Source organism: Sceloporus occidentalis, unplaced genomic scaffold (genome assembly GCF_023333645.1).
Source record: "Sceloporus occidentalis isolate IW3139 unplaced genomic scaffold, rSceOcc1.0.p SCAF_102, whole genome shotgun sequence".
Taxonomy (NCBI): Eukaryota; Metazoa; Chordata; class Lepidosauria; order Squamata; family Phrynosomatidae; genus Sceloporus; species Sceloporus occidentalis.
In genome coordinates this window covers 3,379,915-3,407,462 of record NW_028317082.1, presented here as the reverse complement: position 1 = coordinate 3,407,462, position 27,548 = coordinate 3,379,915, and the positions used below count along the sequence as shown (strand labels likewise).

The 27,548-nt window shown below is 37.8% G+C and overlaps 6 non-coding genes across 6 annotated transcripts; 4 read left to right on the top strand and 2 right to left on the bottom strand.

Moving 5' to 3' along the window:
* The first annotated feature begins 16,334 nt into the window (after window positions 1–16,334).
* TRNAL-CAA (transfer RNA leucine (anticodon CAA)) lies at window positions 16,335–16,445 on the top strand. The gene is made up of 2 exons: window positions 16,335–16,372; window positions 16,411–16,445. It is a non-coding gene; the product is annotated as a tRNA-Leu (tRNA).
* Window positions 16,446–18,537: 2,092 nt separating this feature from the next.
* On the top strand, window positions 18,538–18,648 carry TRNAL-CAA (transfer RNA leucine (anticodon CAA)). Its single transcript has 2 exons — window positions 18,538–18,575; window positions 18,614–18,648. It is a non-coding gene; the product is annotated as a tRNA-Leu (tRNA).
* A 782-nt stretch (window positions 18,649–19,430) lies between these two features.
* Window positions 19,431–19,503, bottom strand: TRNAR-UCG (transfer RNA arginine (anticodon UCG)). Its single transcript has one exon. It is a non-coding gene; the product is annotated as a tRNA-Arg (tRNA).
* A 1,000-nt stretch (window positions 19,504–20,503) lies between these two features.
* TRNAL-CAA (transfer RNA leucine (anticodon CAA)) lies at window positions 20,504–20,614 on the top strand. Its single transcript has 2 exons — window positions 20,504–20,541; window positions 20,569–20,614. It is a non-coding gene; the product is annotated as a tRNA-Leu (tRNA).
* Window positions 20,615–21,396: 782 nt separating this feature from the next.
* Window positions 21,397–21,469, bottom strand: TRNAR-UCG (transfer RNA arginine (anticodon UCG)). Its single transcript has one exon. It is a non-coding gene; the product is annotated as a tRNA-Arg (tRNA).
* Window positions 21,470–21,716: 247 nt separating this feature from the next.
* On the top strand, window positions 21,717–21,803 carry TRNAR-UCU (transfer RNA arginine (anticodon UCU)). The gene is given in 2 exon segments: window positions 21,717–21,753; window positions 21,768–21,803. It is a non-coding gene; the product is annotated as a tRNA-Arg (tRNA).
* The last annotated feature ends 5,745 nt before the right edge of the window (window positions 21,804–27,548 follow it).

Below are 27,548 nucleotides of genomic sequence, written 5' to 3'. Positions count from 1 at the left end.
ATTGGCGATATACTCGCCTCCAACATCTCTTTTGGAAAACTTCTTCCAGTAGAAATAGAATTAAAAGATTTTGTTAGGATGGGAGAAATTACTGAGTTCAAGATTGGAAAAAATATAGCTGAAAAGCCATCAGGGCCTGGAGCTTTCCCTTTTTTCAAATTAAGAATTGCAATAGTAGTCTCTTGAGTTGTTAGTGGTTGATTTAATTGTATTAATTTTTCTGCAGAAAGTTTTGGAAGATGCAAGGTCTCTAAAAATTGAGCTATATCAGTAGTAGCAATCTTAGGTTCGGGTAAATTATATAAGGTTTCATAATATTGTTTAAAGGCATTGCCTATCTGTGTTGGTGATATACAAGTTGTTCCATTGTGTATAATTTTTTTTATTCTAGATGATTCAATTTGTGCCTTCAATCTTTTAGTAAGATTTTTCCCTACTCTATTATTTCCATAATGCCAACTAGATTTCAATCTTTGCATTATTGTTTCAGTTTTAATTTTAAGTTTAATGATTATCGATTCTTTAATAGTCTCTAACTGCTTCGAGAAATCTCTGGATGGATATTGTTTATTTAGTCTCTCAAGTTTTGCCAACTCAATATACAGATCGGCAAGTTCTTTACCTCTCTGTTTTTTAATCCAAGCACCCTTTTTTATTAAGTGTCCCCTAAGAACACATTTTAGGGTGCACCACAAATTTAGATCTGAGGTCTCATTATTATCATTATGCTCCAAAAAAGATGTTGTTTGTTTTATCAGATCTATCTTATCGGATTCTGTTTTTAAAAGAGATTCGTTGAGTCTCCAACGAGTTCTTGTTCTATATTGAGGGTTATCCTTGATAGAAATAAATACTGGGGCATGGTCAGACCATGAGATATTTCCAATTAGAGAGGTAGTAGAGATTTCCAAAGAGTGACCAGGCATTAAGAAATAATCAATGCGTGAATATGATTGGTGTACATTCGAGAAGAAAGAGTAGTCTCTTTCCTCAGGATGTTGCACCCTCCACACATCATAAAGGCCATGTTTAAATAGAGAATCGGAAAATGCTTTGGCCCTAGTTTTTAAACACGCATCTGATTTACGGTTCTTCAAAGTCTTAGTATCTTTTTCAATATCGATTATGCAATTCAGGTCGCCTGCTATAATCAATGAGCCTTTAGAGATTTTTTCTATTGTTTCCATAGCTGAATTGAGAAATCTTGTCGATCCTTCTGATGGGGCATATAGGCTAACCATGGTATAGGTAACATCATTTATATTACAGACAAGTATAATCCTTCTTCCTTCCTTATCAGCTTCATGATGTATATACTCAAATTTATTTTTAATTGATATCAATATGGCTACTCCCCAGTGGCGTCGGCAGGGGGGGGCCAGAGGGGGCCATGGCCCCCCCTACATCATGCTGTGCCCCCCGGTGTGCCCCCCCAATTGAAACGCCGGCTTTTTTTTTTTTTTTTATAGACCCGGAGGAGAGAGTGAGAGGCGCCGAGCGGTTGCTGAGGAATAAGTTCTCAGCAACCGTTCGGCGCCTCTCACTCTTCTCCGCGACCGCGAGGCCTCTTCCTGGTTCGCAGTGCCGGCATTTCAAGCCGAGCGCCGGTATATGTCGTCATATCCGGCGCCCAGCAGTGAAGCCGGCAGAACCAGGGATACAGAGACCTCGCGATCTCACCGCTGGACAAGCCCAAGGTAAGTGAACTTCAAAGGGGGGGTTAGAAAGTTAGGAGGGGGTTAGAGAGTCAGAAGAGGTAGGAAGTGAGAAGGGGTAGATAAGGATAGATTGGGAGGGAGAGGGGGTAGATAGGATAGATTGGGAGGGAGAGGGGGGTAGATGGGATAGATTGGGAGGGAGAGGGGGGTAGATGGGATAGATTGGGAGGGAGAGGGTGTAGATTGGGAGGGAGATGGGGGTGGATGGGATACATTGGGAGGGAGAGGGGATAGATAGGATAGATTGGGAGGGAGAGGGGGGTACATAGGATAGATTGGGAGGGAGAGGGGGGTACATAGGATAGATTGGGAGGCAGATGTGGTAGATAGAGAGGCAGTTGTGGTAGATAGGGAGGGAGAGGGGGTAGATAGGATAGATTGGGAGGGAGAGGTCTTTATGGGACAAAAACGGTGTACGTTCAGCTGTTTGGGGACAAAGTTGACATAATGTGTAACTTAGGTGCTGGTCAGGTTCTATGTGGGCAGCGTGGACACCAGGGTTGGCTTTGGGGTGTGTGACCAGTGATCTATGCCTGTAATTTAGGGGGTTTTATCTATACCTTTAATGCAGAGTTTATATGTAATTTCCAATTGATTTATATCTGCAAAGCTGGGTTTTGTGTCATTCTGTTCATCTGTATCGGCTATATTTCCATACATTATTAATGCTTACCTGCAAATATAGGATTTGTATGTCTTATTCAGTTGATCAATACCTGGAGTGCTGTTTCCATGTGTTGTTTATTTGATCTAAACCTTCAGTGCTGAGTGTACATGTGATTTCCAGTTGATATATACCTGCAATGCTGGGTTTGTGTGTCCTGTTGGTTTATACCTGCAATGCTATGTTTCCATACATTATTTATGTATACCTGCAAATACAAGGGTTTTTTTTATCTCATTCAGTTGCATGTGCTGTTTCCATGTGTTGTTTATTTGATCTATACCTGAACTACAGGGTGTAAGTAAAAGAACGCTATGGTTTAGTGAATGAGGGGACAAAGGGACTCTGGGGATGATTACAGGGGAGAGGACCTCTCAATGTCACGGTGCAGTCAGAAGGAGGGAACACTGCACTGACTCTCACTGTCTTCCCCTGATCTGCAGTCAGTGTGGCAAATATATTGGCAGCAGGGTCTAATATTAATATATATTGGCTGCAGGGGCTAATATTAATATATATCGGAAGCTGGGACTAATGTTTATATATATCGGCAGCAGGGGCTAATATTAATATATATTGGCTGCAGGGCCTATTATCAATAAATATTGGCTGCAGGGGCTAATATTTATATATATTGGCTGCAGGGACTAATACTATATATCGGCAGTAGGGGCTAATATTAATATATGTTGGCAGCAGGGTATAATTTGTATGTATATCGGCAGCAGGGTATAATATAAGTATGTATCCGCAGCAGGGGCTAATATTAATATATATCCGCAGCAGGGGTTAATATTAATATATATCGGAAGCAGGGTGTAATATTTCTATATATCTGCAGCAGGGTCTAATATTTATATATATTGTCAGCAGGGGCTAATATTAAAGAATGAAAAATAACTGTCACTTTAGCTGTTATTTTGAAATCATATTTTAATCACAGTCTTTACTTCAAAGAGATAAGTGCATATTATGTAGTTAAAAATGCACATCTAACGTGTGTGTGTGTATATATATATATATATATATATATATATATATATAGTGTATACGTACCGTTTTATAATTGGCCCCCCTACTTTGGTCCCTGGCCCCCCATGTGCCCCCCCTAAATATGAAACCTGGAGACGCCACTGCTACTCCCCGCTTCAGAAGATACATAAATATGTCGGTATCTATGATATTTCCAAGCAGATTTTTCTATTATTTGATTCCAGTGTGTCTCTTGAATAAATGCAATATCTATCCCCTCTTTGATTAATGTGTCATACAAATAAGATCTCTTATATGGAGAATTTAAACCCTGTGCATTAATTGTCATCAATTTAAGGGACATGGAATATTTGTTTTCCCCTCCTCCACCAGCACTGCTCCCTATCCCTCAATCTCCAACTAGAAAACACCTGACAACAACATTCATAAACAAAAAAAACAATCAAACCCAACACACTATGCAGGAAAAACATTATTTCCGCCATTAGTGTGAAGAAATTCCTTGAACCAGCAAGGAATGAGGACGTGTTTTAAGGCCAACGAAGGTAAGGAGCACAATCATCTCTTATTTCCATAAAAATAGTATAAACTATATCTATCTATCCAAATATCATATTTAATGAAATTACGCAAAGCAAAAAAAATAAAATAATTTATAATAATGTGATAATCTACATCTTTTATATTGTTATTAACCATTTATATTATTTCAAGTCAATACATTGCCATCTCAGTAATATATCATTTCCAACCAGTACATACCAACTCAATAACCAGACCAAGATTATAACACAAAATATATCATTTCCAACCAGTACCATGATAGTATAGCCAATCATGATATTTCCCATTTGAGATGGTATTTTAGGTGATAGCTTGTGATAATATCTTATATCTTATATCATTAATCCTGAAAAAAAAAAAAAAAAAAAAAAAGGAGGGGAAATAATATACATATATATATATATAAATATACCCATATTAGTATATGATCATAGGTTTTTGTCAATATATGTATCAGAAAGGAAATTTATATTAATAGCTATAATAGAAGTCTCCTTCTTCTCAAGTGATTTATTCTAATAAATCTATTACTATTCACCCATATATCTAATGTGTCGTGAGTATATATTAGTGTCTTTTAAATTTTCTTATCCTAATATCTCAATTCTAGTTTGGGAAAGTATCTTATCCAAAGACTAACAATACTCATATATCTCTGTGAATCTCTGTGAGTTCCATAATTTTATCTAATATTGTAATTAAAAAAAAAAATAAATTAAAAAAAAAATGAAAAAAAAAATATATACATATATATATATATATAAATATACCTATATTAGTATATGATCATAGGTTTTTGTCAATATATATATCAGAAAGGAAATTTATGTTAATAGCTATAATAGAAGTCTCCTTCTTCTCAAGTGATTTATTCTAATAAATCTATTACTATTCACCCATATATATAATGTGTCATGAGTATATATTAGTGTCTTTTAAATTTTCCTATCCTAATATCTCAATTCTAACTTTGTGAAGATATCTTATCTAAAGATTAACAATACTTATATATCTCTGTGAGTCTCTGTGAGTCCCATAATTTTATCTAATATTTTTAAGAGAAAAAAAAAAAAAAAAAAGAATTTGTGATAATCTATATTCTAAGTAATCTATTATATCTTTTATATTGTTATCAACCATTTATATCATTTATATCGTATCCAACCAATACGTTGCCAGCTTAGTGACTGGACTAAAATTATAACACATAACACATCATTTCCAACCAGTACATTGCCAACTCAATGAATAAACCAATCATAATATTTCCCAATTAGAATAGTATTTTAGGTAATAATATGGTAATATCGTATACTTTATATCATAAAAAAAAAACAACAAAAAAAAACAAACAAATGTAAAATAAAAAAAATAAATAAAAAACAACATAAATTTTCTTCTATAGATTAGAGAGTCTTATATGGTAAGATTCCATTTCAGTAAATTGTCCTTTGCTTGTGTAGGATCATTGCAAATATAGATTTTCCCTTGATAATTAATTCGCAATTTTGTGGGGAAACCCCAGGAATAAATAATATTATTTTGCCGTAAACAGGTAGTTGTCACAGTCACGTCCTCGGGTCCTGTTAGCCGCGGGCGGGGGTCTGCTCGCAGATCACGGGGACCCGATACTTCTCCCTCCGGACCCGTGGTCGGCAAGGGGACTACCGCTCGCGGCGCACGGGCACCCGAGGGACGTACACGTTCTCTCCGTGCCGGCGGCGAACAGACCGACCACCGACATGGGAGAAGGAGGGTCGGATCCGGGAACTCCTCGACGAGCAGATCTAAGGCTGCCCGTCTATGCAGGAGTTCCCAGAGGGGTTCCCTTACCTGCTGCCCTGTCTGCTAACCTGCTCCTGTGTACCGACCCGGCTTGTCTGCTAACCTGCTCCCGTGTACTGACCCGGCTTGTCTGCTAACCTGCTCCTGTGTACCGACCCGGCTTGTCTGCTAACCTGCTCCTGTGTACCGACCCGGCTTGTCTGCTAACCTGCTCCTGTGTACCGACCCGGCTTGTCTGACACCCTCACCTGTACCTGTTTGCCATACTCAGTACTTACCTGCTACCTGTGTTCACGGAGAGTGTCTCACTGTTGGGATCATCTAAATCCTGGATTACCACTGTTGGGGCTTCTCCCTATTCAGCAGTTTTCTGGGCAGAATAACTCCTGCGGTGAGTTCCTCTAGTGATACACGAGCGACAGTAGTAATATCAAAATATTTTTTTCTGTGTATTCTGGTTGCACGTGAAAGATCGAGATATGTAGTTAGGGATGCAAATTTTGCAATTTTAGTAGGGTTCCTTCTCATTTCTTTAACTAGATCTTCTTTGATTCTGGAGTTGGCAAAACAGATAATAACATCTCTAGGTGTATTTGTTTGTGTCCAATTAGGAGGCAGCGGAAGTCTATGGGCTCTTTCAATTAATATCGGACCGTATTTTGGACAGTCTATATATGTTGAAAGTAGTTCCATCAAGTACGGTTCCAGTTCGATCACATCTTCAGATATCCCACGAATTTTAAGATTTTGTCTGCGTGACCTGTCTTCTAGGTCTGCAAGTTTAAGATCTTGTCTTGTTAAATCTGCTTTTAATACTTCATTTTGAGATTGAAGCTGTTTGATTTTCAAATGTAGCATAGTAATTTCTTTTGATTGAGCAGCTAAAGTGACCTTCATATGGGTCATTTCTTCCTTATATTCTTTAAGATTATGGTCCAAATCAGCTTTAATTTTAATATATAAAGAATCTAGTGCCATCATCAAATTGGTCTTTGTAATATAATCTGGCGGGTTGGTTATACTAATCTCACTTAGTCGATCTGGAGACGATTTAGATGATAAGACAGAAGTATCCGTTTGACTTTTAGGAGAGTAGTAGGCACTAATTGGAGGAGGTTTCTTTGTTTTCACAGACATTTTAGATTTTTCCTCTTTATCACCCTTGCCAGTTTTGTCACCTTTTGGAGGCATTATCGTTGCCCGCTTTTATCTATAGAGAAGAGACCTTTAAAAATCTTTACGCCTTTAAACCAGAATCTATTTAAGGCGAATTAGTGCAAATTATATGCAAATCCATACACATCAGATTTCAAAAAATGAAAGGTATAATCTTCAATAGCAATATAGGATGTTATTTTCAAAAAAAAAAAAAAAAAAAGGGAGTATTTATATATATATATATTTATACATATATACACAGTTCGTATGTTTCATGTATTTCTTGTTGGTTTAATTCAAGTTTTAGTAATTTAATTTAGAGATATCAAGAGTGTAATAGCCAGTAGCCAGGAAACTCACGGTTACCGCTTCCGACTTTATTGGAGCTTTATTGGCACTCTGCCACGCTTAGTATCCGCGTCCAGCTAATTCAGGTTTTAGTAATTTCATTTAGAGATATCAAGAGTGTAATAGCCAGTAGCCAGGAAACTCACGGTTACCGCTTCCAACTTTATTGGAGCTTTATTGGCACTCTGCCACGCTTAGCATCCGCGTCCAGCTTCTAACACTCACGCCGCAATTGGTTGCCAAAACGTAGGAAACAAAAAAAAACAAAAACAACAGATGAAGCACCGCCGTCAGGAAACCGTCAGGAACCCAAAAAACAAAGGTTCGTCATCCGGAGTCCAGGCAATCCCCACCGCTCCACATCCAAAACTCAGCACTCTGTCTCCATTCCACCCCCCATCAAGGAGGAGAAGAAAAGGCACCGTCGTCTGAAGCCGTCCCGAGCTCAGGGCTCAGCACTGGTCACTGCGTGCGGTCGGTGCTTAATGCTCGGTGCTCGGTGCTCGGCGTTTAACATTCGGCGGTCGGCGGTCGGCGGTCAGCGGTCAGCGGTCGGCGTTTGGGATTACGGTACTTCCGCGCTAGCCATGCTGCCCCTTCACCATCCGCCGGCCCATCAGCACGCCTCAAAAGTACGTAGTTACGTGACTACGTGTAATAAAATATATATATAGGGCCAAATACAAACTTCAAATAATTGGAACACATATAAATGTATGTGCGTCAAAAATAGGCAGAGTCACTTAGATGCAAACAAAGGTAAAACATTTAATACGAACAAAAATAGACGAAGAATATAAAAAGTAGATAACAAAAATACGAAACAAGTCTTACAAAAACTTGGAGAGGAATTTAGTTCATGACATCTGTCCTATGCATTCCTGAGGATGGAGGGAGGGAGTGTTGGGACGTGAAGAGTCCGTGGATGGCAAGTACATCTTCTCTCGACCTCTCTTCCCATGCCTCTCCATGTCTTACAAAAGCCTAGCTTATATGTGGATTGGATAGTGATGTCAGGGTATTGGTCTTCACCTAATTGGGTAAACATGCTCACTAAGATCTTTGCACGTGGAAACCCTATTTTAGGTGGTCGCTGTACGTATATTGTAATGCCCTTTTAGAGTTACAACTATACCACGCATTAGCAAGCTACTATCCTATCTATAGAATGCCTGTTCAGCAAATCCTTCATTCTATATTTAAGGTCAAGGAAACCCTGAAGCTTATTATTGAAACCTATTAATATATCTTAATAATCATTTATTTATGAACAATGATTACATATCTTTGACTATTGCCTATACCAATAATTATATATGGTCCATTTCTTAATTGAGGTTTATTAGAATCTTTTACAATTCCCCCTGATGATAGGATAATATCCTTATCATATATTTTCAAATACACACATTTACTCACCATTCATATCACATTCGTATCACACTTATACTACCATCACATCACACTTTACTTGGGACCATATGATAATCATTAGCATGAGACACCCTTTTCTCTACATTTGTTATGGAATGAGAGGATTGTGCTCTTTTTATCATTTCCCTTAATATTCCATCTCCCTTATCTACTTCATACTTAACATGTTTATATATCTTACTTATTCTACACATAAGAAAACTTTGATAAACAATACATAATAAAACAAGTATAGCTATAATAACAATCGGATTTGACAATATATTACCAGCTGCGGATTTTACCGAAGATTGTGACCACATATTTACTGATTTTTTTAAAATTTGACCAACAATTAACTCCAGACATATCATTCCATTGATGTTGAATTTGTTCTAATTCACCTTGTTTATGTTGGAAAACAATTTCTGCATCTTTCAATTGTTGCTTTAATATGGCCAATAATCCCTTATCTTTCTTTATTTCCTCTGTCCATGTTTTCCAAGGAAAATGGTCTATCTGTGTCAGATTAAATTGCTGAGGTAGTGTTCTTAAACGCTCTGTGCCTATAGTGGAGGCATTAAACTTTTTCCGATCTATCTCCAACTTTTTCAAATCTCCTTCTATGCAATATAAAAGATGAAGAGTTTCATTATGCATACAATTTGAAAAGAATGCTCTGACCAATGACTCTTCCTTCATTACTTGAAAACAAACTTTCCCTATCTTTCCTTGCGTCATTAATTCATGCATAGATGTAACACTTTCAATCCTGGCCTCACATGAATGATTGTGAAAACAAGAATGATAGACAACCTTTTCTTGCCCTGGAAGACATATTACTTTAGAAACAAAATGAAGACAAGCTGAAACATCTAATTGTTCCAGATTTTCCCATCAAATACAAAATCTGTATGTCTTAAATTATAACGAATCTAATTTGTCCAACAATGTCTCTTGATGTATCAATGTCCAATATCAGGAGTTGATCCACCCGAACTTCTCTTATCTTATGCAATAACAATATCTTCTGTGGTAAATCCTTTGTCTGATCATCAATTTCAATTGGCTTTTGGTACTGTTCAAACAACACAGCTATCAAAAAACTATGCTATCTTGATGTCACGATTCTTGTATTGCTGTTTCTCTGGAGGTTCTCCTTTCAATAGTTAACTGCTTTGTTTCTCCATTTTCTTGCAGAACTGTGTTCCTGCAAGAACAGAATTTAGTTAGAAACATATAATTTACACTGGTCAACATGTACCCACAGCTTCTGCTGCCTACGGGTATTTTTCACAGTTTTTTCTGTTTTTGAACAAGGATCATAACTTGACCCATTGTGTCGATTATTTCAAACGGTCCTTCCCAATTACTTTCCCAAGGTCCTGCCTTCCTAAAAGTCTTAATCATTACTGATGCTCCTTTCACAAATTTAGAAGAGTGAGGCGGTACCATACGCTGCATTCTAGACGCTGCGTGTGGAAGGATTGCTTTTAAATTATCCTGAAGTACCTGTAACCACTTAGTTCTTGCAATGGCATCTTTCTGTGGAGTAGACAAAAACGGTTCATGAGGAAAGATCAATGGCATTTTCCTCCCTGTCATTAATTCAAAAGGTGTATACTGGGTAGTTGAGGAACTTGTTCCCCTAATACTCATCAATACCAGAGGTACTGCATCAACCCAAGTATTTCCTTTATCGAGTAACATTTTTGCAATTCTAGACTTAATCGTTCTGTTCATTCTTTCTACAATACCTGCGGACTGAGGATGGTATGGAACATGGAATTGTTGACGTACCCCCAGGATTGCGCAAACAGCCTGCATGACTTTGCCAGTAAAATGGCTCCCCCTGTCAGATGAAATCATCCTTGGGATTCCCCAAGTACAAAAAACATGATTCACCAATGCTTTTGCCGTAGACAAAGCATCATCTTTCCTGACAGGCAACAGTTCTACCCACTTAGAAAATACATCTACCACGACTAATGCATACCTGAGACCTTGTTTACCTGAAGGTAGGGGACCTATGTAGTCAATCTGCAATGTAGACCACGGACCGTCTGCAGGTGCAATTCTTAGAAGTGGTGGCTTTTGTCCTTTAGGCCTGGGGTTTACTTGAGCACAAATGAGACATGACTGAACAACATTTTGTACAGAGTCTTCCATTTTGTCCCAATAAAACTTCTCTTTGAGAATTTCCAGCAACTTTTGCTGACCCACATGACCTAAACTTTCATGATTATAGCGGGTGAATTCCGTCTGCAAGTGTTTAGGCACAACTGGAAGTAAATTACCTTGCATTTCATAACAAATCACTCCATTTTCACAAACAAAAGGAGGTGTTATTTTATTCTTACATTCCACAATGAACGGATCTTTCATCTGTTCATCACTAAATGAAGGTAAATTTGCTTCCTTACTCTTTACTGGTAGTACTTCCAACGGTTCTAGTTCCATCACTCTCTCTCCTATCAAAGCTGCTTCCTTGGCTAGAGAATCTGCTTTCTCATTTCCCAAAGCTAAATCACTAGTTCCTCTGCTATGGCCAGGTACTTTGACAATAGCATATCGGTTAGGATTTTTAGAAGCTAGCTCAAAGATAGTCTGCAATGTATCAACATGACTTAAGATTTTGTTAGATGAATCCACAAAACCTCGTTTTTTCCACACAGGTAAGTAGTCTGTTAGTGAACGTACAACATATGAACTATCACTATAGATTACCAAAGGATCATTATTTTCTTTCTCATTAATTTCCAATACTGTTTTAACAGCTTCAATTTCTGCTCTCTGTGCAGAAAAATGTCCTGGTAGTCTGTGCTGAATAGCTCGGCCTTTCTTTGGAAACCAAATGGCATATCCGGTATAATATTGTCCTTTCAAACAAAATCTAGAACCATCTACAAATACTGGTTCATCAGTTTCCTCTACTTCTTTTCTAAAAAGAGATGGAAAATCCCCCTGAAATGTCTCAACACACTCATGTGATTCACCCTCATATTGCATTAGTTGAGGGAGCACATATTTAGCTTTATGATCCACTTCAATCTGTTTTGGAGATAAAGACAACAACCAATGTGCAAATCTTTGATGTGACACTCCTGGGATACTTTTTTCAAGAAGCAATTTCAAGGTGGAGTGAGGGGTCTGCAGAATTAGTTTGTTAAACCCAACAATATGTTCAGTCGCCTTGACTGCAAAGTGTACACCCACCAGATGTCTTGCACACGTTTCAAACCCTTTTTCCACAGGTGAAAGGAGTTTGGAAAAATAGCCAACTATTCTCCATTCCTTTCCCTGTAGCTGCAGTAAAACTGCCGAGACAGCCGTCTCCGAGGTATGAACTTGTAAAGCAAAAGGCTTAGATGGATACACAGTTGTCAAAGCTGGTGCTCTCTGTAAATCAAGTTTTAGTTGTTCAAACGCTTTCTGCTGCTCATCTCCCCATGGACCAAACAAATTGTCATCATCAGTACTTTTTAGTAAGTCATATAAGGGTTTAGCTTTTTCAGCAAAGCCCTCTATGAAGTCTCTAGAAAAATTTACAAGTCCCAGGAATTGTCTTAAAGCTTTGAAAGTTGTAGGTACAGGCAAAGCTGCTACTGTTGCTACTCTTTCCTGCAAAGGACGTCTCTGGCCTGGACTTATCAAAACTGCCAAGTACTGAACCTCTTGTTTCAGTAATTGGACCTTCCTTGGATTTAATTTCAATCCTGACTCGTACAACAGATCAAACAATTCTGCTAGCAAGGTGAGGTGTTCCTCTCTACTCTCTGTTGCCAACAAGATATCATCCACATACTGTAGAATACAATCTTGCCTTGAGAATTTTGATAACACTTTTGCCAATGCCTGATGAAACAGACTAGGTGACATGTGCGCCCCTTGTGGTAATCTGCAAAATACATATTGCTCATTCAGAAAGGTAAAAGCAAATTTGTATTGACAACTCCTTTATCTGAATACTGAAAAAACCATTACTGATATCGATATCGAGGGTACCGAGAAAAACTTTGCCTTAGCATTCAATCGAGACATGATGTCAGGGGTATCTGCTACAATTGGTGCCACATTTGGGGTACATTTATTAAACATACGCAGATCTAGAAGCATTCTATAAGAATTATCTGGTAACTTAACTGCCCATAACGGATAGTTTGTCCCCGAATTTGATTTGCGTATGACGCCTTGTTGAAGTAGTTCTTCAATAATTTTGGACAAAGGCTCAATTGAATCTGGAGGCAAAAGGTACTGTTTCTGAGCTATGGGATCTGTTCCTTCCACTTTGACAACAACATCTTTCATCGTCCCTACCTCATTCTTAGATTGAGCCCATAACGAGGGATGTTTCTGCACAATTTCTACAAGAGTCAAGTCATTACAATCCATTTGTGGCCATACATGATTTGGGGATACCTCCTCAATTAAATTGATAACGGCCACTACACTGTAGTCACTTGGATCAATTACTACAGGCCCTTTTAGGTTATTACTTCTCCAAATCACTTGATTCCCTAAGTCAATGACCCAGCCTCGTTCTCTCATTACATCAGCCCCTAAGATATTTTCTGAGCTAGGACAATGCCAGATATCAATTTCAGTACACAAATAGCCAGGAATCTCAAACAAAACACCAGTAACTAAAGTTGGTGAAGTATTACCTTTACCACTAAAACCTACAATCGTGCAAACAGGTGAATTAGATGTTATAGGCAAAGCTTGATTAGTCACACTTAATTGAGCTCCTGTATCAATTAGGAATGTAATCTCTTTTCCCTGTAATTTTCCCTTGACATATGGTCTGCCACAGTTGTCAGTTGACACTGGAGCTACATGGGTCAACTTACAGAGTGATTGATTCTTATCTAGTCACTGAGAGGGTGTCAGACCCCCCCTGACATTCTTTCCTGTTACATTAGTAGCAGTACTATTTGTTGTCAGCTCTTGCACCTGTCTTATTAGTGGAGTGTATGGGGACATTGACTTAAACTGTTCACCAGTAGGTGGGGCTGTTGGCACCAGCCCATTCTCTTTCCCAAAATTTTGTGTTCTAGGGACAAATTTTCTATTTTTAAGAAATTGTTTACACTGCCACTTCAAATGTCCTCTTTTACCACAATGATAACAACTAACATTTGGTCTGAATATCTTTTGGTTAGTATTATCAAATCGTTCAAAATTAGTAGGATTAGTTTGTGGCTTGTGACAGTCATTCTGAGTTAATTCTAGCCGTTTGTCTGTCCATATCCCTCTCCAAGTTCTCTAATTGCTGAGCTAAAACAAAACAGTCGGGACAGCTGTTAAAGTCGTCAGTACTGTCATCAGGGTTAGATTCTGGTACAACTTTGTTAATCATGCAAATACTTTGTCTAGGCTGTAAATCCTCCACAATCAAGTCATTAAACGTTTTAAACATGCTTAGGGCATTTTGCAGTTTCTTCTTAAGTTTATCAATACAAAACAATTTCTTATCCAATTTCATATTTTCTAGCTCACATTGTTTGTACATACTAGCCCATAACTGTGCATTAGTAGGACAATTATCAAATTGAAAAGTTATTTTACTTTTGTTAGCATAAGTTTTTATAAAATCCATGACTTACCCTGTTTAGTGAACTCTCCGTGAGTGGCTGTTGTTTCACGCTGTATGGCTGTCTTGCGTCTGCCGTCAATAGCGTCTCTTAGCACTTGTGGTTCCAATAAAATCTGAAAGTCTGTATCCTCAAAAGTCCTTTTCTTAATTATCTCCCGACAGTTTGCAAAAAGTGTACAGATATATCTGCCCTTCCCCCTGAGCAAGCTGGAGGGCAAAGGTCAGGAAGAAATACGCAGGGCTGGCTCGCCAGATATGTAATAAAATATATATATAGGGCCAAATACAAACTTCAAATAATTGGAACACATATAAATGTATGTGCGTCAAAAATAGGCAGAGTCACTTAGATGCAAACAAAGGTAAAACATTTAATACGAACAAAAATAGACGAAGAATATAAAAAGTAGATAACAAAAATACGAAACAAGTCTTACAAAAACTTGGAGAGGAATTTAGTTCATGACATCTGTCCTATGCATTCCTGAGGATGGAGGGAGGGAGTGTTGGGACGTGAAGAGTCCGTGGATGGCAAGTACATCTTCTCTCGACCTCTCTTCCCATGCCTCTCCATGTCTTACAAAAGCCTAGCTTATATGTGGATTGGATAGTGATGTCAGGGTATTGGTCTTCACCTAATTGGGTAAACATGCTCACTAAGATCTTTGCACGTCGAAACCCTATTTTAGGTGGTCGCTGTACGTATATTGTAATGCCCTTTTAGAGTTACAACTATACCACGCATTAGCAAGCTACTATCCTATCTATAGAATGCCTGTTCAGCAAATCCTTCATTCTATATTTAAGGTCAAGGAAACCCTGAAGCTTATTATTGAAACCTATTAATATATCTTAATAATCATTTATTTATGAACAATGATTACATATCTTTGACTATTGCCTATACCAATAATTATATATGGTCCATTTCTTAATTGAGGTTTATTAGAATCTTTTACACTACGTCATCACTCTTATCCTCACTGATGTTAAATAAGAACACGCAGACAAACATAGGACACAGAAACGACTAATGCATTTGAAACATCTATGTACGAAGGACTATGCGTGAGTCAGATAGGTGGTTTCATGACGTTTTCTGCTTCCATATCTAGGCTCTGTGGCGCAATGGAGAGTGCATTAGACTTCTAGCACTTGACAAGGCATTCAAAGGTTGTGGGTTCGAGTCCCACCAGAGTTGTGGTTTTTCCAGTGGTTGACTGCATTTGATGTTCTTGTTTAGTTATAAGTTGCAATATCCACAAATTGCCTCTGAAAAATTTCTGTAATACTATTGACAGATCTTAAAATGACAGATTTTAATTGAAAGATTAAATTGTATTTCCAAATATCCACAATTTGTCTGTGAGAAATTATGGTAATCTGAAACAATAGAACGATCTAACACAAGTGTGGAAAGCAGTTTAGATTAAAGTTTTGATGCGAAAATAATGCCAATATTCAAAGGTTGTGGGTTCGAGACCCACTAGAGTCATGTTTTTTTTCCAGTGGTTGACTACATTTGATGTGCTTGTTTAGTTTTAGGTTGCAATATCCACAAATTGTCTCTGAAAAATGTCTGTAATACAATTGACAGATTTTACTCTAGTGTGAAATGTGTTTCAGTAGTGGGCCCTGTGGCACATTATACAAAGGATGATCACATAGATTTCTTTGGGCAAAAAGATTAGGAAATGTACAACAGAAAATCAAGGGTGCCCTGTGACTCTTATGGAGCCACTTGGAGCCAAAGTCTTCATAACAATAGTTGGAGAAAGAATTAAAGTTTGCCTTTTTTTTTTAGTGTTTGAAACAGTACATCGCAATCAACTTTGATTTCATTAAAGGTGTTGGCAACGCACAATACGTAGAAGAACCCTGCATGCCCAGAGGGCGATAAGTTTGGTGGTCATATGGCACATCAAAAAACACATGTGAAATCTTAGCCTTCACATGCAGGATCTCAAGTCTGCTTACCCTGTGACTCTAATGAAGCCACTTTAAACCAATGCAGTGGCAAAAGGTCCCCTAAGAGCTAGTCCCTTGCCTTGAAACCATGTAAAAAAAATATCTTCTTTCGGAGCAACAGTAGCTTGTCAGGATGGCCGAGTGGTCTAAGGCACCAGATTCAAGTAATGCTATATTCTCTTTGTGAGGGTCTTCTCGTCTCCATGTGGAGGTGTGGGTTCAAATCCCACTTCTGACAGTCACCTCTTTTTGTGCTTTGAGCTTCGTTTAATTCAACAATTTTTTGAGAAAGAATCCAAGATTGAATTTAAGCGTTGAAAGAGTACATTGCAGAAGACATTGATTTCATAACATAAGACAGCAATGTACAATCTCTAGACTCAAAACACAGTAACCTGGGGATCTAAACCATCAGCAACCCCAAGACAACTCAAATCCGCAATCTTCCAATCCAAAGTCAGACACCGTACCCATTAAGCCACGAGGTCTGGACAGAAAGCGATAGTCTTATTCCGCACTTTGGAGACAAGACATACCGAAAGAGTTGAAAATAACGACCCAGGTCGGATACTTTCCAATAGCTGTCACATAGATTTCTTGGGGGAAAGAGATTAGGAAGTGTACAACAGAAAATCAAGGGTGCCTGTGACTCTTATGGAGCCGCTTTGAGCCAAAGTCTTCATAACAATAGTTGGAAAAAGAATTCATGTTTGCTGAAAGTTTTTGAAAGAGTAAATTGCAGACAACTTTGATTGAATCAAATCTTGCAACAACGCACTATCCGTAGAGGTACCGTGTAGGCCAAGATGGGGTTACATTCGGTGATCATATGGCACATTGAAAAAAAACACTTGAAATCTTAGTTTTGACATGTCTGCCTTTCAAACCAAGAGGGACTAAAGATCTTGGGTGACACATAACATGGAAAGAAACTATTGAAATCTTAGTTTCCACTTCCCTGACATTCATTGATATCGAAGAACTTTTAAGAACAACAGAACCAAACCTCCAGCAACTCCAACCACGAAGGGACTCGAACCCTCAATCTTCTGATCCGAAGTCAGATGCCTTTTCTATTAGGCCACGCAGTCTGCATGTAAAGTTTGAGAAAAAAATGTGTGGATACGTTTCTCATAGAGAAACATAACTATATTTCCTTTACTTCACATGGCACAATATGCTTTTTATGACCACTGTCCTTCCTCTGACTGATGTTAATTAAGAACACGCAGACAAACATAGGACACAGAAACGACTAATGCATTTGAAACATCTATGTACGAAGGATTATGCGTGAGTCAGATAGGTGGATTCATGACGTTTTCCGTCTACATATCTAGGCTCTGTGGTGCAATGGATAGCCCATTGGACTTCTAGCACTTGAGCAAGGCATTCAAAGGTTGTGGGTTCAAGTCCCGTCAGAGTTATTATTTTTCCAGTGGTTGACTGCATTTGATGTTCTTGTTTAGTTGTAAGTTGCAATATCCACAAATTGTCTCTGAAAAATTTCTGTAATACTATTGACAGATCTTAATCTGACAGATTTTAATTGAAGCATTAAATTGTATTTCCAAATATCCACAATTTGTCTGTGAGAAATTATGGTAATCTGAAACAATAGAACTATCTAACACAAGTGTGGAAAGCAGTTTAGCGCTCCGTTTGTAAGATTAAAGTTTTGATGCGAAAATAATGCCAATATTCAAAGGTTGTGGGTTCGAGTCCCACTAGAGTGGTGTTTTTTTTCCAGTGGTTGACTGCATTTGATGTGCTTGTTTAGTTTTAGGTTGCAATATCCACAAATTGTCTCTGAAAAATGTCTGTAATACAATTGACAGATTTTACTCTAGTGTGAAATGTGTTTCAGTAGTGGGCCCTGTGGCACATTATACAAAGGATGATCACATAGATTTCTTTGGGCAAAAAGATTAGGAAATGTACAACAGAAAATCAAGGGTGCCCTGTGACTCTTATGGAGCCACTTGGAGCCAAAGTCTTCATAACAATAGTTGGAGATAGAATTAAAGTTTGCCTTTAAGTGTTTGAAACAGTACATCGCAATCAACTTTGATTTCATTAAAGGTGTTGGCAACGCACAATACGTAGAAGAACCCTGCATGCCCAGAGGGCGATAAGTTTGGTGGTCATATGGCACATCAAAAAACACATGTGAAATCTTAGCCTTCACATGCAGGATCTCAAGTCTGCTTACCCTGTGACTCTAATGAAGCCACTTTAAACCAATGCAGTGGCAAAAGGTCCCCTAAGAGCTAGTCCCTTGCCTTGAAACCATATAAAAAAAATATCTTCTTTCGTAGCAGCAGTAGCTTGTCAGGATGGCCGAGTGGTCTAAGGCGCCACACTCAAGTAATGCTATCTTCTCTCTGTGAGGGTCTTCTGGTCTCCATGTGGAGGCGTGGGTTCAAATCCCACTTCTGACGGTCATCTCATTTTGTGCTTTGAGCTTCGTTTAATTCAACAATTTTTTGAGAAAGAATCCAAGATTGAATTTAAGCGTTGAAAGAGTACATTGCAGAAGACATTGATTTCATAACATAAGACAGCAATGTACAATCTCTAGACTCAAAAGAACAGTAACCTGGGGATCTAAACCACCAGCAACCTCAAGACAACTCAACTCCGCAATCTTCCAATCCAAAGTCAGACACCTTACCCATTAAGCAACGAGGTCTGGACGGAACGCGAGAGTCTTATTCCGCACTTTGGAGACAAGACATACCGAAAGAGGTGAAAATAACGACCCAGGTGTAGATACTTTCCAATAGCTGTCACATAGATTTCTTGGGGGAAAGAGATTAGGAAGTGTACAACAGAAAATCAAGGGTGCCTGTGACTCTTATGGAGCCGCTTTGAGCCAAAGTCTTCATAACAATAGTTGGAAAAAGAATTAATGTTTGCTGAAAGTTTTTGAAAGAGTAAATTGCAGACAACTTTGATTGAATCAAATCTCGCAACAACGCACTATCCGTAGAGGTACCGTGTAGGCCAAGATGGAGTTACATTCGGTGATCATATGGCACATTGAAAAAAAACACTTGAAATCTTAGTTTTGACATGTCTGCCTTTCATACCAAGAGGGACTAAAAATCTTGGGTGACACGTAACATGGAAAGAAACTGTTGAAATCTTAGTTTCCACTTGCCTGACATTCATTGATATGGAAGAACTCTAAAGAACAACAAAACCAAAACTCCAGCAACCCCGACCACGAAGGGACTCGAACCCTCAATCTTCTGATCCGAAGCCAGACGCCTTATCCATTAGGCAACGCGGTCTGCATGTAAAGTTTGCAAAAAAATGTGTGGATACGTTTCTCATAGAGAAACATAACTATATTTCCTTTACTTCACATGCCACAATATGCTTTTTATGACCACTGTCCTTCCTCTGACTGATGTTAATTAAGAACACGCAGACAAACATAGGACACAGAAACGACTAATGCATTTGAAACATCTATGTACGAAGGATTTTGCGTGAGTCAGATAGGTGGTTTCATGACGTTTTCCGTCTACATATCGAGGCTCAATAGATAGGTGGTTTCATGACGTTTTCCGTCTACATATCGAGGCGCAATGGATAGCGCATTGGACTTCTAGCGCTCCGTTTGTAAGATTAAAGTTTTGATGCGAAAATAATGCCAATATTCATAGGTTGTGGGTTCGAGTCCCACTAGAGTGGTGTTTTTTTTCCAGTGGTTGACTGCATTTGATGTGCTTGTTTAGTTTTAGGTTGCAATATCCACAAATTGTCTCTGAAAAATGTCTGTAATACAATTGACAGATTTTACTCTAGTGTGAAATGTGTTTCAGTAGTGGGCCCTGTGGCACATTATACAAAAGATGATCACATAGATTTCTTTGGGCAAAAAGATTAGGAAATGTACAACAGAAAATCAAGGGTGCCCTGTGACTCTTATGGAGCCACTTGGAGCCAAAGTCTTCATAACAATAGTTGGAGAAAGAATTAAAGTTTGCCTTTAAGTGTTTGAAACAGTACATCGCAATCAACTTTGATTTCATTAAAGGTGTTGGCAACGCACAATACGTAGAAGAACCCTGCATGCCCAGAGGGCGATAAGTTTGGTGGTCATATGGCACATCAAAAAACACATGTGAAATCTTAGCCTTCACATGCAGGATCTCAAGTCTGCTTACCCTGTGACTCTAATGAAGCCACTTTAAACCAATGCAGTGGCAAAAGGTCCCCTAAGAGCTAGTCCCTTGCCTTGAAACCATGTAAAAAAAATATCTTCTTTCGTTGCAGCAGTAGCTTGTCAGGATGGCCGAGTGGTCTAAGGCGCCAGACTCAAGTAATGCTATCTTCTCTCTGTGAGGGTCTTCTGGTCTCCATGTGGAGGCGTGGGTTCAAATCCCACTTCTGACAGTCATCTCTTTTTGTGCTTTGAGCTTCGTTTAATTCAACAATTTTTTGAGAAAGAATCCAAGATTGAATTTAAGCGTTGAAAGAGTACATTGCAGAAGACATTGATTTCATAACATAAGACAGCAATGTACAATCTCTAGACTCGAAAGAACAGTAACCTGGGGATCTAAACCACCAGCAACCTCAAGACAACTCAAATCCGCAATCTTCCAATCCAAAGTCAGACACCTTACCCATTAAGCCACGAGGTCCAGACAGAAAGCGATAGTCTTATTCCGCACTTTGGAGAAAAGACATACCGAAAGAGTTGAAAATAACGACCCAGGTGTAGATACTTTCCAATAGCTGTCACATAGATTTCTTGGGGGAAATAGATTAGGAAGTGTACAACAGAAAATCAAGGGTGCCTGTGACTCTTATGGAGCCGCTTTGAGCCAAAGTCTTCATAACAATAGTTGGAAAAAGAATTAATGTTTGCTCAAAGTTTTTGAAAGAGTAAATTGCAGACAACTTTGATTGAATCAAATCTCACAACAACGCACTATCCGTAGAGGTACCGTGTAGGCCAAGATGGAGTTACATTCGGTGATCATATGGCACATTGAAAAAAAACACTTGAAATCTTAGTTTTGACATGTCTGCCTTTCATACCAAGAGGGACTAAAGATCTTGGGTGACACGTAACATGGAAAGAAACTGTTGAAATCTTAGTTTCCACTTGCCTGACATTCATTGATATGGAAGAACTCTAAAGAACAACGAAACCAAACCTCCATCAACTCCGACCACGAAGGGACTCGAACCCTCAAACTCCTGATCCGAAGTCAGACGCCTTATCCATTAGGCCACGCGGTCTGCATGTAATGTTTGCGAAAAAATGTGTGGATACGTTTCTCATAGAGCAACATAACTATATTTCCTTTACTTCACATGCCACAATATGCTTTTTATGACCACTGTCCTTCCTCTGACTGATGTTAATTAAGAACACGCAGACAAACATAGGACACAGAAACGAATAATGCATTTGAAACATCTATGTACGAAGGATTATGCGTGAGTCAGATAGGTGGTTTCATGACGTTTGCCGTCTACATATCGAGGCTCTGTGGCGCAATGGATAGCGCATTGGACTTCTAGCACTTGGCAAGGCATTCAAAGGTTGTGGGTTCAAGTCCCACCAGTGTTGTTATTTTTCCAGTGGTTGACTGCATTTGATGTTCTTGTTTAGTTGTAAGTTGCAATATCCACAAATTGTCTCTGAAAAATTTCTGTAATACTATTGACAGATCTTAATCTGACAGATTTTAATTGAAGCATTAAATTGTATTTCCAAATATCCACAATTTGTCTGTGAGAAATTATGGTAATCTGAAACAATAGAACTATCTAACACAAGTATGGAAAGCAGTTTAGCGCTCCGTTTGTAAGATTAAAGTTTTGATGCGAAAATAATGCCAATATTCAAAGGTTGTGGGTTCGAGTCCCACTAGAGTGGTGTTTTTTTTCCAGTGGTTGACTGCATTTGATGTACTTGTTTAGTTTTAGGTTGCAATATCCACAAATTGTCTCTGAAAAATGTCTGTAATAGAATTTACAGATTTTACTCTAGTGTGAAATGTGTTTCAGTAGTGGGCCCTGTGGCACATTATACAAAGGATGATCACATAGATTTCTTTGGGCAAAAAGATTAGGAAATTTCCAACAGAAAATCAAGGGTGCCCTGTGACTCTTATGGAGCCACTTGGAGCCAAAGTCTTCATAACAATAGTTGGAGAAAGAATTAAAGTTTGCCTTTAAGTGTTTGAAACAGTACATCGCAATCAACTTTGATTTCATTAAAGGTGTTGGCAACGCACAATACGTAGAAGAACCCTGCATGCCCAGAGGGCGATAAGTTTGGTGGTCATATGGCACATCAAAAAACACATGTGAAATCTTAGCCTTCACATGCAGGATCTCAAGTCTGCTTACCCTGTGACTCTAATGAAGCCACTTTAAACCAATGCAGTGGCAAAAGGTCCCCTAAGAGCTAGTCCCTTGCCTTGAAACCATGTAAAAAAATATCTACTTTCTTAACAGCAGTAGCTTGTCAAGATGGCTGAGTGGTCTAAGGCTCCAGACTCAAGAATGCTATCTTCTCTCTGCGAGGGTCTTCTAGTCTCCATGTGGAGGCGTGGGATCAAATCCCCCTTCTGACAGTCATCTTTCTTTTGAGCTTCATTTAATTCAACAATTTTTTGAGATCCAAGACTGAATTTAAGCGTTGAAAGAGTACATTGCAGAAGACATTGATTTCATAACATAAGACAGCAATGTACAATCTCTAGACTCAAAAGAACAGTAACCTGGGGATCTAAATCACCAGCAACCTCAAGACAACTCAAATCCGCAATCTTCCAATCCAAAGTCAGACACCTTACCAATTAAGCAACGAGGTCTGGACGGAACGCGAGAGTCTTATTCCGCACTTTGGAGACAAGACATACCGAAAGAGGTGAAAATAACGACCCAGGTGTAGATACTTTCCAATAGCTGTCACATAGATTTCTTGGGGGAAAGAGATTAGGAAGTGTACAACAGAAAATCAAGGGTGCCTGTGACTCTTATGGAGCCGCTTTGAGCCAAAGTCTTCATAACAATAGTTGGAAAAAGAAGATTAAAAAAAACTGGACGGTGGTGTGATGACGTGAGACCCTCACGGGGTGGAGCGTTGGAGCGTGCGGGATGAACTTCAGGTGATGGCGTCCTGCGATCTGCCTCCCCGGTATGCCTGACGATCTTGCTGCGAACTCTCAGCGTGTGGCTAGCGTACGGTTTCTTCCCCCGGCTTCCTTGGAAGTTCTTCGGTTGCAGCAACCCCGGGAGAACATCCTGAGGTGTGGCAGCTACCGATTGATGCTCCATATTGAAGGACTCGGCTATGTTGCCGTTATGCTGGAAGCTGGAATGAGACCGAGAGAAATCTAATATTTGGCGGGGAAACGCGCTACAGATTTTTGATCCTGAGGAGCTGTGGCAGGTGTCCGAGTGGGATCTTCAGAGTTCCTGGAAATCGTCAAAAGTACTTTCTATTTATTTATTTATTTATTTATTTATTTATTTATTTATTTTTGGATCAAGATTGGAATTATTTTTTGGAACCTGTCTATATTACAATCATGATGGTGGAGGACATTCTAATTTGGTAACAGATCTAGGGATATTTCCATTGAAAAAAGAAAAGGAAAAGGGAAAAAATGTATGATTATACTAATATATTGAAAGTACTATAATCATGTTGGAAACAGACTTTATAACTTAATCATGTTGGAAAACAGACTTTATAATTTAATCAAGCTACACAGGAGTAAGAAAATTGATCCCTTTATATGAATTCAACTTTACCAATCATCCTATCAATCATGCTATCAATTATGTTATCAACCCATTATCTATACACATGAATTCAGATTTGGATGGAATTAACTGATCCAGTTTATCTCCACTACGTGATACGGCTTGCGTCTTCTAATCATGTTGAAATCTAATTTAAATTATTAATTATTATAATTATGCTGGAATAGGACACCTTAATCTAATCAAGCTTGGAAGGAGGTGAAATTTGATTTGTCTCTGTGATTCTAATCAACTAGTGGATCATGGTCTATATATAAATTATTGATTTTGGGATCATATATTTTGATTCATATTTTGACACATACTTCACTAATGAATTTTGACACATACTTCACTAATGAATTTATAAAATTTTGATTATCACTCAATACTTGAACTGTGGTTATAAGAAGAAAAAAAAAGAAAGAAAGAAAAAAAAAAACAAGGAAAAGGAGAGGGAAAAAAAAGTAAAAAAGAAAAAAAAAAAGAAAAAAAATATAGTCATAATCTTTTTATTTGTTTATTTCGATATTTACAATAATAAAGAGGACACGATGGCGTCAAAAAGAGAGGATCCAAAATCAAAAAAAAGAGAGAAAAGAGATCTAGACCAAAAAAAAGAAAAAAAGATTTCTATGCTATTTTCACCCCAGGTTCATAGGAAAATGGAGGAATCTGTGTGCTTATCTGATTCCACTATTGATGAAATTGGAAGACACTCTTTAAGTCCTGCAGCACAATCTACTCAAATGATTACCAAAGAATATTTGCAATTATGTATGGAATCTCAGCTGAACTCATTTAAAGATGAACTCATGAAAGTGAACATGGAGTGGAAAAGTGAATTTAAAAAAACGCAAGAATGTTTCAATCTAATTATGCAAAAGAATGAGTTTCTTGAATTAGAGTTAAAATCAATTAAAGATGACCTTAACCATAAAGAGAACATCATAAGAAACCTGGAACAAAAATTAAATGACGCCGAGGATCGCACACGCAGGAAGAACTTAAGGATACATGGCATTTCGGATTATATTAAGCAGGGCTCTATCAGAACGTATTTGAAAGAATTGTTTTTAGATATGGGCATCCGTGATGTTGATAGAGACGATATGATTGAACGTGTACACAGAACGTTAAAACCAAAGAATCTTGCTGAAGGAAAACCCAGAGATATAATTATTCGCTTCTCAACTTTCTTTATACGATACAAAATATTATTGGCAACAAGTAAATATGTTCCGAAAGTAGATGAATTTCAAAACTTAATGTTCTTTCAAGATCTCTCTCTATTTACTAGACAAAAGAGATTTGAATTTAAAGAAGTGACCAAGATTTTGAGAGAGCAAAATATTAGATACTCGTGGGGATTCCCAGTAAAATTGTTTATTATGTCCGCTCAGCATCAACCAGTTAAGCTATCAACGGTTGATGAAGCTAGGAGTTGGCTTAAAGGAAATGTAGTACATGGTTTGCAATAATAATCTCGCGGATGCGCGACTTCTGGGGGGGGATTTTTTTTTTTTTTTTTAGTGTGTGTTATTTATACAAAATTATATAGGTGTAATCTCATATTATATGGTTTTTGAAGGAGTGTAGGAGGAATATTCACTTGTGCTATTATTAAACTACAGGTATTGGTGAATTAATGGATTTGAAGGGTATGTACATATGCAATAATGATATAATTTAATCCACAGTTAGTTTTAAAAAAAATTTTAATTAGATATAAAGCATTTTACCATTTGGAGTATGGTGTGTCTAATTTCACGATATATGCCACTTAACACATAATTATACTTATAATTTAAATCTTTTATATTTTTACGGGATCTTATTTCCCTAAGATATCTTTATTGATCACTTAGGATTAATTTTGGCATAGACAAGATTAATATGATTAACTGCCAAATACACTAGTTTTTTTTTTTTTGTTTATTTTATTTTTTTTCGTTTTTTTTTTGTTTTTTTTTTTCCCCCTCACCCATTTGGTCTATTTATTATTCTTTCCTCAATATAGATTAGTTCCCGTATAGCTCCTCAACAAGGTGGAGTTACTATGTCCTGGGAGAATGTTGGGTTTTTTCTCCGATGTTTGGATAGTATTTGGGCTTCCATTAATTTTTGTAAATTGTGTTATTTGTGTGTGGATGTAGGATGTATGGATTGTGAGGGTGTCAAGCCTTATCAGGTTTATGTTAGTTATAATAACCATCCGAAACATGGAAGATCTATTTAAGATTATTTTGTTGAATGTTCAAGGTTTAAATCTGCCTCATAAAAGATATTCGCTATTCAATTATATAAATAATCATCATATAGACATATGTTGCGTCCAAGAAACACATTTGAAAAATGCAGATATCTACAGACTGAACAATAAAAGATATATGGTGCTTGAACATTCATCGTTACCTAGCAGGAAAAAGCGAGGTGTAGCTATCCTAATCTCAAATAAAATTAAAGTTGAGTTGATCTATAAGCAGAAGGATTCTCACGCTAGATATGTTTTCATAGTGTGTAAATTAGACGAGAGATTATTTTCTATTTTGAATATATATGCACCTAATTATAAACAGAACCATTTCTTAAATGGCACACTACAAAAAATTCAGAAATATACCCAGGGAACCTTTTTGTGTATGGGGGACTTTAATTGTGCTCCTGATGCAGTATTGGACACTCCCAGTCCCCGAGGTAGAACTCCTAACAGAAATCAAGTTAATTTATCTAATGCTTTCAGTATTACTCTTGGTAAATATAAACTCTATGACATTTGGAGGACGTTGAGACCGGCAGACAAAGATTATACCTTTTTTTCGGGTCGACATAAGACTTTTTCACGTATAGATCTTATATTAACTACAGCGAACGTGATTTCAGATTGTAAGCGCATTAGTATAGGAAATGCAGCCTGGACAGATCATGATCCAGTTTGTCTGGAAATAGAAAAGAAATTTCATTTGACTTTACGCCCTTGGATAAATGAATCATCATTAGGCTGTAAGGATTCTCTTGATTACATTTCCCAGACGACCACTCAGTTTTTTCTTGAGAATTTGACGCATAATATGAGTCTGGGTAATATCTGGTGCGCTTATAAATGTGTCTTGAGAGGATATTTAATTAAAAAAGATGCATATAATAGGAAAAAAGGAAAAGAAAAATTGTCTGATCTATATATTTCATTGAGTAATTTAAAAAGGAAGTGCGGTCAATCTCATGGAGAACAAGACATTATGAATATGATTAAAATCAAAAAAGAAATTGAGGACCGTTTAATAAGTAAAGCAAATTATAATTTGATTAAGTTAAAGCAAAAATTCTACTACGCTGGGAACCGGGCAGAGAAACAGCTTACCAACCAATTAAAAAATAGAAATTTAAAAAATCGAATTCTTAAACTTATAGATGGGGATAAATATATTTCTAGTCCTGATAATATTGGGACATCTTTTGGTAAGTTTGATACTTCCCTGTATAATATTGTAGGTCAATCCCAAGATGATGTACAGATGAGACAATATCTGCAGGACTCCAGATTGCCGAAGTTGAC